This window comes from Halyomorpha halys, unplaced genomic scaffold (assembly GCF_000696795.3).
Source record: "Halyomorpha halys isolate HHAL.00 unplaced genomic scaffold, Hhal_1.1 Scaffold208.1, whole genome shotgun sequence".
NCBI classification, from domain to species: domain Eukaryota; kingdom Metazoa; phylum Arthropoda; class Insecta; order Hemiptera; family Pentatomidae; genus Halyomorpha; species Halyomorpha halys.
The window spans coordinates 1,020,222-1,030,347 of NW_027109100.1; the positions used below are offsets into that span (position 1 = coordinate 1,020,222).

The window sequence follows — 10,126 nt, forward strand, 5'->3', positions numbered from 1 at the left end:
TATACACACACACACACATACGTATACATATATTAATTTCTTGTTAAAGTTGTATTCTCCACATTGTTTATTGATTCACTTAAAATTCAATGTTTTGTCTTACCTGGCAATATTCAAGGACTTTGAATTTAGCCTATATTTTTTCTTTATTTTTTTACTTAATTATAATTCTTGTATTTGTAATTTCTATCAAATTCTTATCAACACCAAATTGTTTACCCTATCAATTTGGTCTTGATAAGTTGGTTGATAATAGTTTAATGGAAATGCAAGTATAAGAATTATAATTAAGAGAAATAGTTGAGCAAAAATACTGGTTAAATTTACCTAATTGTATTAGGGAAAGGCAGACTAGCCTGCTACCTTCTTAACAACTTTTATTGAGGCTGTGAAATTAAAATTATGATGTCCTTGAGAATGGATTGACCGATTGACTGACAATAGTTTAAGTGAATTAATAAAAAATGTTGAGACTATAAGGATACATCTTAATATAATTGATTATGCATTAAGTTTCCTTTGAACAAATTTAGTATTTGTTAATTTATCTCTCTTGATATATACACGCTCACTTCATCTTGCAGTAAATATTTATTGTTATAATTCATTTTATTTTGTTCAAATTTAGGTTTGGCAGTAGGTTTTTTAGTATCAAATGGAGGATCAAAGCAATTTCAATGTGATTCTTGATCCAAGTCTTATAAGCAAAGAGCTGTATAATCATCAAAAATGTGAATGTAATAAAGAGCCTCAATTCCAGTATCCAGATTGTCCACATAAGGCTAAACATATGGGAAGTCTCAAAAGTCATTTCGGTTTAAAGCATCTTAAAATTAATTAATTAAATTCTTCGGATAATAGTGTTGTATATTATTACAGTATTATTGTAGTATTGAATACATATACATAAGAATACATTTTTGGAACCAATTAACAGGTCATTCAAGTTTGTAATTACATATGCTGTTTTAAAGAATAAATGTGTTTATTATTTATATAAACCCTCTATTTAAATTGTTTGTACTTTGTGTAAATATACCTCTTAGTTTGTACTTTAGGATTAGTCAACAACCTATGGCGGATAGTTATTTATCCACAATAAAATAAAAGTATTCCTTTGACTAAACAGAATTTTTTTATGGAAGGGTTCAAATAGAAAGAATCAAAACAAAATTTATTAACTTATTATAGAATTCTTTTTCCGAAAATTGTAATATTTTCAACCTTAGTTTAAGTTACGAATACTTTCTTGGGGATAATTATTTTTTTCGATGATTATAATTAAGAATAAGGATTTAAAATTGACCTTTCTTTAAAGTTAAATTTTCTTATCCAGTCATAAAAAAGTTCTTTATTGTTTTTAAATATCTTGTACAAATCATGACTTTACCTTTTATGCACAGGACACCTTTGTGCTAGTTTTATACTCCACTATATTTATATCATCTCTATTTCTTAATGATTTGCTTTGAACTCACTTTACGATTGTATGTATAATATACACACACACACACTCATTTCATTATTAATTAACATTTATTGTAGTAATTGTTTTTGTTTTGTTCAAATTTAGGTTTGGCAGTAGGTTTTTCATTTTCCAACGGAGGAGCAAAGCAATTTCAATGTAATTCTTGTTCCAAGTCTTACAAGCAAAGAGCTGGCCTGTACAATCATCAAAAATATGAATGTGGCAAAGAGCCCCAATTCCAGTGTCCAGATTGTCCTTATAGGGCTAAACATAAGGGAAGTCTCAAAAATCATTTTGCTTTAAAGCATCTTAAAATTACTTAATTAAATTCGTCGGATAATAGTGTTGTATATTATTACAGTATTAATGTAGTATTGAATACATATACATTTTTGGAACCAATTAAAAGGTAAGTGAATTTTTTTTACTGAAACTACATTACACAAAAGTGAAATTACATAAGTTGTTTTAAAGAACTTTTATCTCTACTGTATATAATCAATTTATTTAAATTGTTTGTACTTTGTTTGAATACATCATATTGCTTGTACATTAGAATTAGTGCACACACGTGTTGGTTATTTATTCATTAGTAATAAAAAAAGTATGTATTTTCGAACACAATTTTTTTTATTGGAAGGGTTCAAATAGAAAGTAACAAAAAGATTTTTTACCCATTATTGAATTTTTTTTACAAAACATTCTATATTCAAACTTATTCTCTTTGCATTAATTGATAACTCTGTAAAAGTACTTTCTTGAGAATGGTTATTCAATTTTTTTTTCATAGTTAAAATTTGTTACTAAGAATAAGGATGACAAAATTTAACTCTTTTTTTTCAAATTACATTTTCTAATCATGCCACAAAAAAAAAGTTCTGTACTGTTTTTAATTATTTAGTATTAATCATTTCACTTTGTATGCACAGGGCACCTTTGTGCTAGTTGTATACACCACTACTTATTTATATTATCTTTATGTTTTAATGATTTGCTTCGAACCCCATTTTAATCATGAAATTATAAATGTGTAAATACTCTATCAATATATACATATTTATTTTTATTTTTTACCTCTAATTATTTAATTTGTAAACCATACTGCAGTTTCCTCTCAGTGGTGCAAGAATCTCATTTATGAATTATGGTACTTTTTTAAAAATTTTATAATGGCAATTTTTTATATATCATATATGAATAATGTGTTAACCATGCAATTGGTTGTAGGTATTTTTTTTTTTTTTTTTATAAAGTCACTTATTGTTATAAATATACATTTACTAAGAGTTGTAGTTTATTTGATCTGCAGAGATTTTTGTTGAAATATTGCATCATCCAATATTTCTACTACGTTCAATTATGATATGCTAGCATAATGAGACAGTATTTCATAAACAATAACAAGCTAGCATAATTGATAATCAATTGGTACTTTTTTAAAATACCAAAATAAGAAATCGGTTTAATGATATAGATGGTACTCAATGATAGAGACATGCTTTTGGTTGGAATAAGACCTAATTCCTATCAAATTATTTCCTTAAAAAATGTTAGAAATCAGTAATGTTGGTCACCCAAAGCTGAAACGATAAAATTTCGTTGCTATTGATGCTTGAATTTTTCTTAACATGAAAAATCAAAGGGTGGCTCCAATTAATGGAGATATATTTTAGATCACAACAAATTGGGATTTGCAAAGTGATTTTTATTTTATTTTTAAAATGTAGTTCTCGACAATTTATTTTGAATTAAATCATATTTTTTTTTTTTAATTTCAATAAATACATGCATGGGTCATTGGTTACAGTATAATTTGATTTTGTATTTGTTTGTTATTTGAATGTTCAATAAAATTGTATTTTTATTAGCAATGTATTTAATTTTTCTTTTTTTATGATAGGTTTGGCAGTAGCTGTTTCAGCTGTTCATGAAAGTCTAAAACAATTTCAATGCAATTCTTGTAACAAATCTTACAAGCAAAAAACGGGCCTTTATAATCATCAAAAGTATGAATGTGGTAAAGAACCGCAGTTCCAGTGTCCTCATTGTCCTTATAAGGCTAAATTTAAGAGAAGCGTTAAAATTCATATTGCTTTAAAGCATTTTACTATAAACTAATGTTTTTCCCAGTTAAGGTTGGAAAATGATACTGTAAATACTAACAACTCTTTTATCCTTACATTGACTCAACCTTTTTTATTGTAGCCCAGATGAAGACCTATATATTTTTTAATATAACTTAATGCATGTTAATAATGCTTTAAATGTATTATAAAATGGTATGGTTCGATTGTACATTATCTCTTGAAATATAAATTAAGGTTATAAAAAATTAATTATAGTGTACTATTATTAATTTTGACCACTATGATCTCTTATTTTAGGGCGATTTCAGGACGTTAGACAATAGATGTGTGGTTTCTTGTACAAGATATATATTTATTTATTTATTTTTATATGCACTGTTTTTTATAAAAATTGATTTTGTTTTCTTCTTTTTTCTTTACTAGGTTCAGCCATAGATGTTTCAGAACAAAATGATAACTTGAAGCAGTTTCAATGTACTTTATGTAAAAAATCTTACAAGCAAAAAACTGGCCTTTATAATCATCAAAAATACGAATGTGGTAAAGAGCCCCAATTTCAATGTCCACATTGTCCTTATAAGGCTAAATTAAAAGGGAGTGTTAAAAGTCATATTGCTTTAAAGCATCTTCATATTAATTAATATTTTTTATTAGTACAAAATATTCATTTAGTTTTTTTCCTGAAAGAATTTATGTTAAAAAAAAATGGATTAGATATGCTGTTCATACAAACTATGGTAGATATATTTTAGAACATTATGGTAGTAATTTATCCATAAATTTTGTAGCCTATGTATTTTGCATTTTGACCTTTTTTATTTCTGTAATATAAATCAATAAACTTTTCTTTTTTTTATAAAATATAGAGTCTTAACTCTTTCTATGTATAGAACCGTATTTAATTTCTGCTTTAGCCAGTTTAGATGATTTATTTATATTTTAGTTGTGAAGTGAGTTTTATCTTAAAAATTTTCGTCTTGACCACATGTTCTTTACAGATGATTGTTTCTTAATTGTTAGTCATATAAATAAACAAATTAATTACTGATGTTGTTGTTAGTTCAAGATGTTGTTGATTCTAAATTTTGTTTGGAACTTTAAAAAAATAATTTTTTTAACACCTTGTGCGAATGTGAGTTACTGTTCCCCCAACCTGGAGATCCAGAGGCTATCTGCAGTACAATAGTCGGACATCCACTTCCCCATGTCATTTTCATTCTTCTTTGCTGAAATGGTCTCCAATCTCAAATATTTTAATTACTTGGTGTTTTTACAGTCTAGATGTGGCTGTAGATGTTTCAGAACAAAATGATAGCCCAAAGCTGTTTCAATGTAATTTATGTAACAAATCTTACAAGCTAAAATGTGGATTGTATAATCATCAAAAGTATGACTGTGGTAAAGGGCCCCAATTTTAGTGTTCTCATTGTCCTTATAAGGCAAAACTCAAGGGAAGTGTCAAAAGTCATATTGCTTTCAAGCATCTTAAAATTAAATAAAAGTTTCCGGGATATTAGAATTGAGTTATTTTTCTTTCTTTTTTTGAACTTGTTACATGTATTTTTTCAAAATTTCAATAATTGTAATCATTAACTGTCACTGAATATGACAATGCTTGAAAATGTCAATATTCTTTAATGTAATATTTATCAATTTTCTAATATATATTTATTTGTAAAAATTTTTTGAGATATTACATTTATAAAAATTAATTTTAAAAAAGTACTGAAAAGTTGTTTTCTACATCTATAATTATCTGTGAACTTTATGCACTACATCTTTAAATGACTTTTATCAGTTTACTTCTGTATTTTGTTCATGATCACCCAAAATAATGTGTTTCCATTAGTTATGTATGTTTTGTTTTTTTCTGATAATATTTAAAACAATGTGTGTATTTTAAAAAGAATTACAGTATAATGTAAATGTGGATGTTTATGGCTTTCATTTTTTGTATTTGACTATAAATAATTAAAAAAACATTGTTTATTGAATATATTTTTTCACTTCTACCCCTAAGAGTCATTAAGAACTAATAATTTTTCAGCTGTTTGATAAAAAATAAAACTTAAAAATACGCACAAAATATTAATATTTTGCTGCTTATACTGAAACATTCTCTCCAATGCAGTGGTCATTTTACCTACCTGATTGTAGATTGCATACCACTGAGTACACTTTACTTTTATCAAAGAAATATTTCAAATATGAACTTGCAAGTATGTACCAAACCCAACATTTTTATTCTTAAAGAAAAATAAGTAAACATATTCCATTCATTTACGAATAGATACCTGTGAATAATAGAGTACTATTTAAACATTTTTAATTCTTTTCCATTTATAGTTTTATTTTATTGGAAATTTACTGATTTATTGGAAACAATAAAAATTATTTAATATATAGATTATTAGTTACTATTATATGTTTATTATCATAGTATTATTATTAATAAGAAAAATTAATATATTATTGATTTTGGTTTTTCCTGTTGTTAGGTTACGCAGTAGATGGTTTAGTACGCAATGGCAGTCCGAAGCAGTTTCAGTGCGATTCTTGTTACAAATCTTATAAACAAAAAGCAGGCCTTTATAACCATCAAAAATATGAATGCGGTAAAGAACCCCAATTCCAGTGCCCACATTGTCCTCATAAGGCAAAGCACAAGGGAAACTTAAAGAGTCACATCATATTAAAACATGATATTAATATGATTAAAACATCATATTAAAATATTAGTCTTTATTAGAATATGAGTTTTATTTTGTAGTTTTCTTTGATATGAAAATTTTAATTATTTCAATGTAGCAAAAGCTTTCAGGTTAACATTCTACTGTAGCAAAAGTTGAATTTTTGGAAGAGGTAATTTTTAAATTGTTAAATACATAAATATTTTTAATAGTAGTATTAATTATATTTTTTTTTTACATAGAATACATTTATTAGGAGGCAATTAATAATAAATTCTCATGGAATGTTTTCAAAAAAATTAATAACATGATTTAAATACAACTAAAGGTCAGATTAACATTGGTGTTAATGTTTCTCAGTGGAGAATGGAAATTAACTTCCAGTAATTCAGCCTCTTAGTGAGGGAGGATACTCATGCTGTGATGAGGATCATATGCTCTTAAGAAGCCATGTCTAGTTTTGATGAAACTTTGAGTACACGGGCGCTATAATGGTTTCTTAGTGTTAAATCAGCTGTCTTCAGGACTTGGAAAAGGACAGGACTTGAGTGGCACTTCAGATTGCCTCATCAAATTTTGATCTAAGCTGGACCGGTATTTCATGTAGGTCTAGTGGTTTATTCATTGAGGGGAGAGTGTACCTACTCCTCAGCTGATTTTGACAAAACATTATCGTGAGCCATGAGTGAAAAATTGAGTATGAGTGAATATGAAAGAGATAGTCTGGGTTTCGGTCAAGAAGAAACAAAAGTAGTTGAAAACTTCTTCTTTACCACACCTCTGGTGATCTTTATTTTTATTTTTTATTTTTAATGGCTATGTTGAATTACAATAAATATTTTGTATTCTTATTTGCTCTATTATTACTACTTTATTTTCTATTGAACTCAATAAATATTATTTATTTCCCATCAACTTTTGTTGACTTTTAATATTCATCCCCATTGTCATAATATAATAATAATAAATTTTCTCATGTTTGTACATTGTCTTGAATTTTAGCATTCTTTCAATAATTCAAAATAGTTTTCCTAATTAATTCATATTCTAGTATTATTGCTTAAATTCCTTCACTTTGCTTGCAATGTGGTAGTTTTGGTCCAAAAGTCACTTTCACATTATACTACATTGTTATCATTAGATCGTTTTTTGTTTTGTCTTTTTCATTGTATGGTATTGAATTATATATTTTTCAGTTTATACAAAATTCGTAAAGAAAGGTCAATCCAAAGGAAAATCTAAGCTTTGAGTTTTTAACTGATTAAATGAACTAAAAAAAGTTTGTTAAAATTAAACTGTTCACTGTGACATCAATGTGATTTATTTTCTTGATAATAAATGTAATTCACTTGAATAAATAATGTGTTTTTGTTGATATTAAAAGGATTCTTAGTGGTAAAAAAAGTAAATTTATTTATCTAATGTTCTTTCTTCTGTGGATGATTACACTTGGATTTTATTTTTATATTATTTCTTAAATACAAAATATTTTTAAATTATTTCATGTTTGATTTCATGTGTGGCATAAATATAAAGCTCGGTAACTTTTAAATTAAGTGTTTTTGTATAAAATATTACTTTTTTTCTATTAACTAATAGTAAGTAGGTAAAGTGTGCTATGTATTGAACCTCTCAGTATTATAGCTATTATCAAATCTGTTTTTGCCTGAAGATCTAGGTTGTTTTAGATCTTGGGAAACAGTGGTTTGTCATACAAACTATTAACACCTGTCAACTCATAGGAACCTTTTAAGTCTTAATGAAATGGCACCCCATGGGCGTGTTGCCAGCCATGAGAAGGCTACCTGTTAGCAAGTCCCAAGATAAGTCAATTATGGTTTGTTACAAACATTTGTCAGAAATTCTTAATTTAAAAATAATTTTGATTCTTTTTCTCTCTCAACTTTTATTCTTTAAAATTTTTCCAACGTTACGGCCCTCAGGCCATTCTCAAGGATACTACCTACAAAAAGTTTTTTTATTTTTATATAACAATTACATTATTTCCTTCAACTACACACTGATTTATTTGGCCCTACTTTCAATATTGATGTCATTTCTTTTTCAAAATTTTAAAATTGCAGGCTAATTCCTTTGTCAGAAAATTTTTATGATATATGCTTTGATGGTGGCTGCGAGAAGCTAATGAGGAAGAAGGTACCAAAAGGTAACACTCCCTGATATTCAAGTGGGTGCTAGTCTGACCAAATTATGGGAAAGACAAGGTTAAGATACTCCGAGCTAGAAAGGGCACTTTGAGCGGGCCATAATGAAGAAGAGATGGCTGCCAACCACATCACTGATTGAACTTTACCACCTACAATGGCATGCATTCAGCTGCAGCTTTCCATCCCAGCTAGGTATTCATATATAATGTTAGGATATTTTATGACAAACCATGTATCTGAATCATTCATGGGTATTACTAATGTAAATAAATACTTTGTTCATTTGTGTAGCTTTCAGGATTATATAACCCACTACCACTCCCTAATATATATATATTATGTATTTCGATGGTAGTACTAATTTATGAAGAGATCTAATTGGTAACTGATAAACGCTAAGTGTTTGGAAAAGTAATCCAATCATAATAGTTTGGTAGAACCCAATTAATTTGAATTAATATAAATAATTTTGGATAATTACCATCAGTAATTATTCTGGCATCCCCTACACAACTAATATAACTGTTGGTTTTAATTGTTTTTGTTTTTTATTTTGCAGACTGTTTAGAGAAAATATTTAGGTGTCAATGCGGTCGAGTATACAGACGTAATCAAAGCCTTTGGAGACATCAAAGATATGAATGTGGAATGGAGCCTCAGTTTCCATGTTCGCAATGCTCTTATAAAGCTACCCAAAAACAAGCACTTCAAAGGCATTATATTACTAAACATATTGGACTTGATATCTCAATTTAAAATAATTCATTCATGCTTATAATTATTTTTTGGTTGTAATATTGACCACTTAGACTTTTCAAGATTTTAAAAATTGCAGTACATATTTGTTTTGTATTTTAACTCCTAAATTAATAACCTTGCATTATTTATTAATTTCATAATTTATGAAACAGTACGAGAAGTGTAATTATTAATAATTGTTGTATATTTAAGTTACCAATTTATTTTTTGAATTGTTAAATACTAACTTTTAATTATGAAAAAATAATTATATATGGTTGTTTATCCAGAATTTGAAGAAATTAGATTGGATTAGTTAGTTACATATGATTTTTGTATAGGCAATGTTGCAATTTGCATGAGCGATCATCCTTAAGTTTTTGGAAAATCATGAATAAGTAGTGGTAATCAGATATTTATTCTTTTTTGGAATTAAGATTTCAGTGCCGGAACAGTGGTTATTTATTATTTTAATATTTTCGTTGCTCTATCAAATTTATTGTTATCCATAACATTCAGTTTAACTGAATTACATAAACAAGTACACCGGATATCGCTTATAACGACCTTGCATATAACAATATATCGGTAATAGAGACAAATATATCTAGACTTGTGACTTTCAGAGGCTTACTAATTTAGTTATATTACTGTAATTCAACCACGGTTATGACAACTGATTTTCAAAGAAAGCTGTCATAATCCAAATGCAGCAATTTATTGGTATTTGGTCACCATAATTGATTTTAAAAAATTCCAATTTCACATTGTTATAAACAATCACTATACACCTCAGTATAGTGATTGTTTATAACAACGATTGACTATAATGACCGAATATGTCTGATCCATCCAATAATATCCCGTGTAATTTTAAAATCATCTATCTGTTTTCCTTCCTTTAGCAGATTTCACACAACCAACCTTACCTTAACAGAAAGTATAGGGAACCTATGATAATAGTACTATTGCTGT

At 27.3% G+C, this 10,126-nt stretch overlaps 1 long non-coding RNA gene across 1 annotated transcript; it reads left to right on the plus strand.

The window, feature by feature from the left end:
• Positions 1-47: 47 nt before the first annotated feature.
• LOC106679539 (uncharacterized) lies at positions 48-9,788 on the plus strand. The gene is made up of 4 exons (XR_001342979.3): positions 48-4,887; positions 5,603-5,774; positions 6,054-8,605; positions 8,973-9,788. It is a non-coding gene; the product is annotated as an uncharacterized lncRNA (long non-coding RNA).
• Positions 9,789-10,126: the final 338 nt, after the last annotated feature.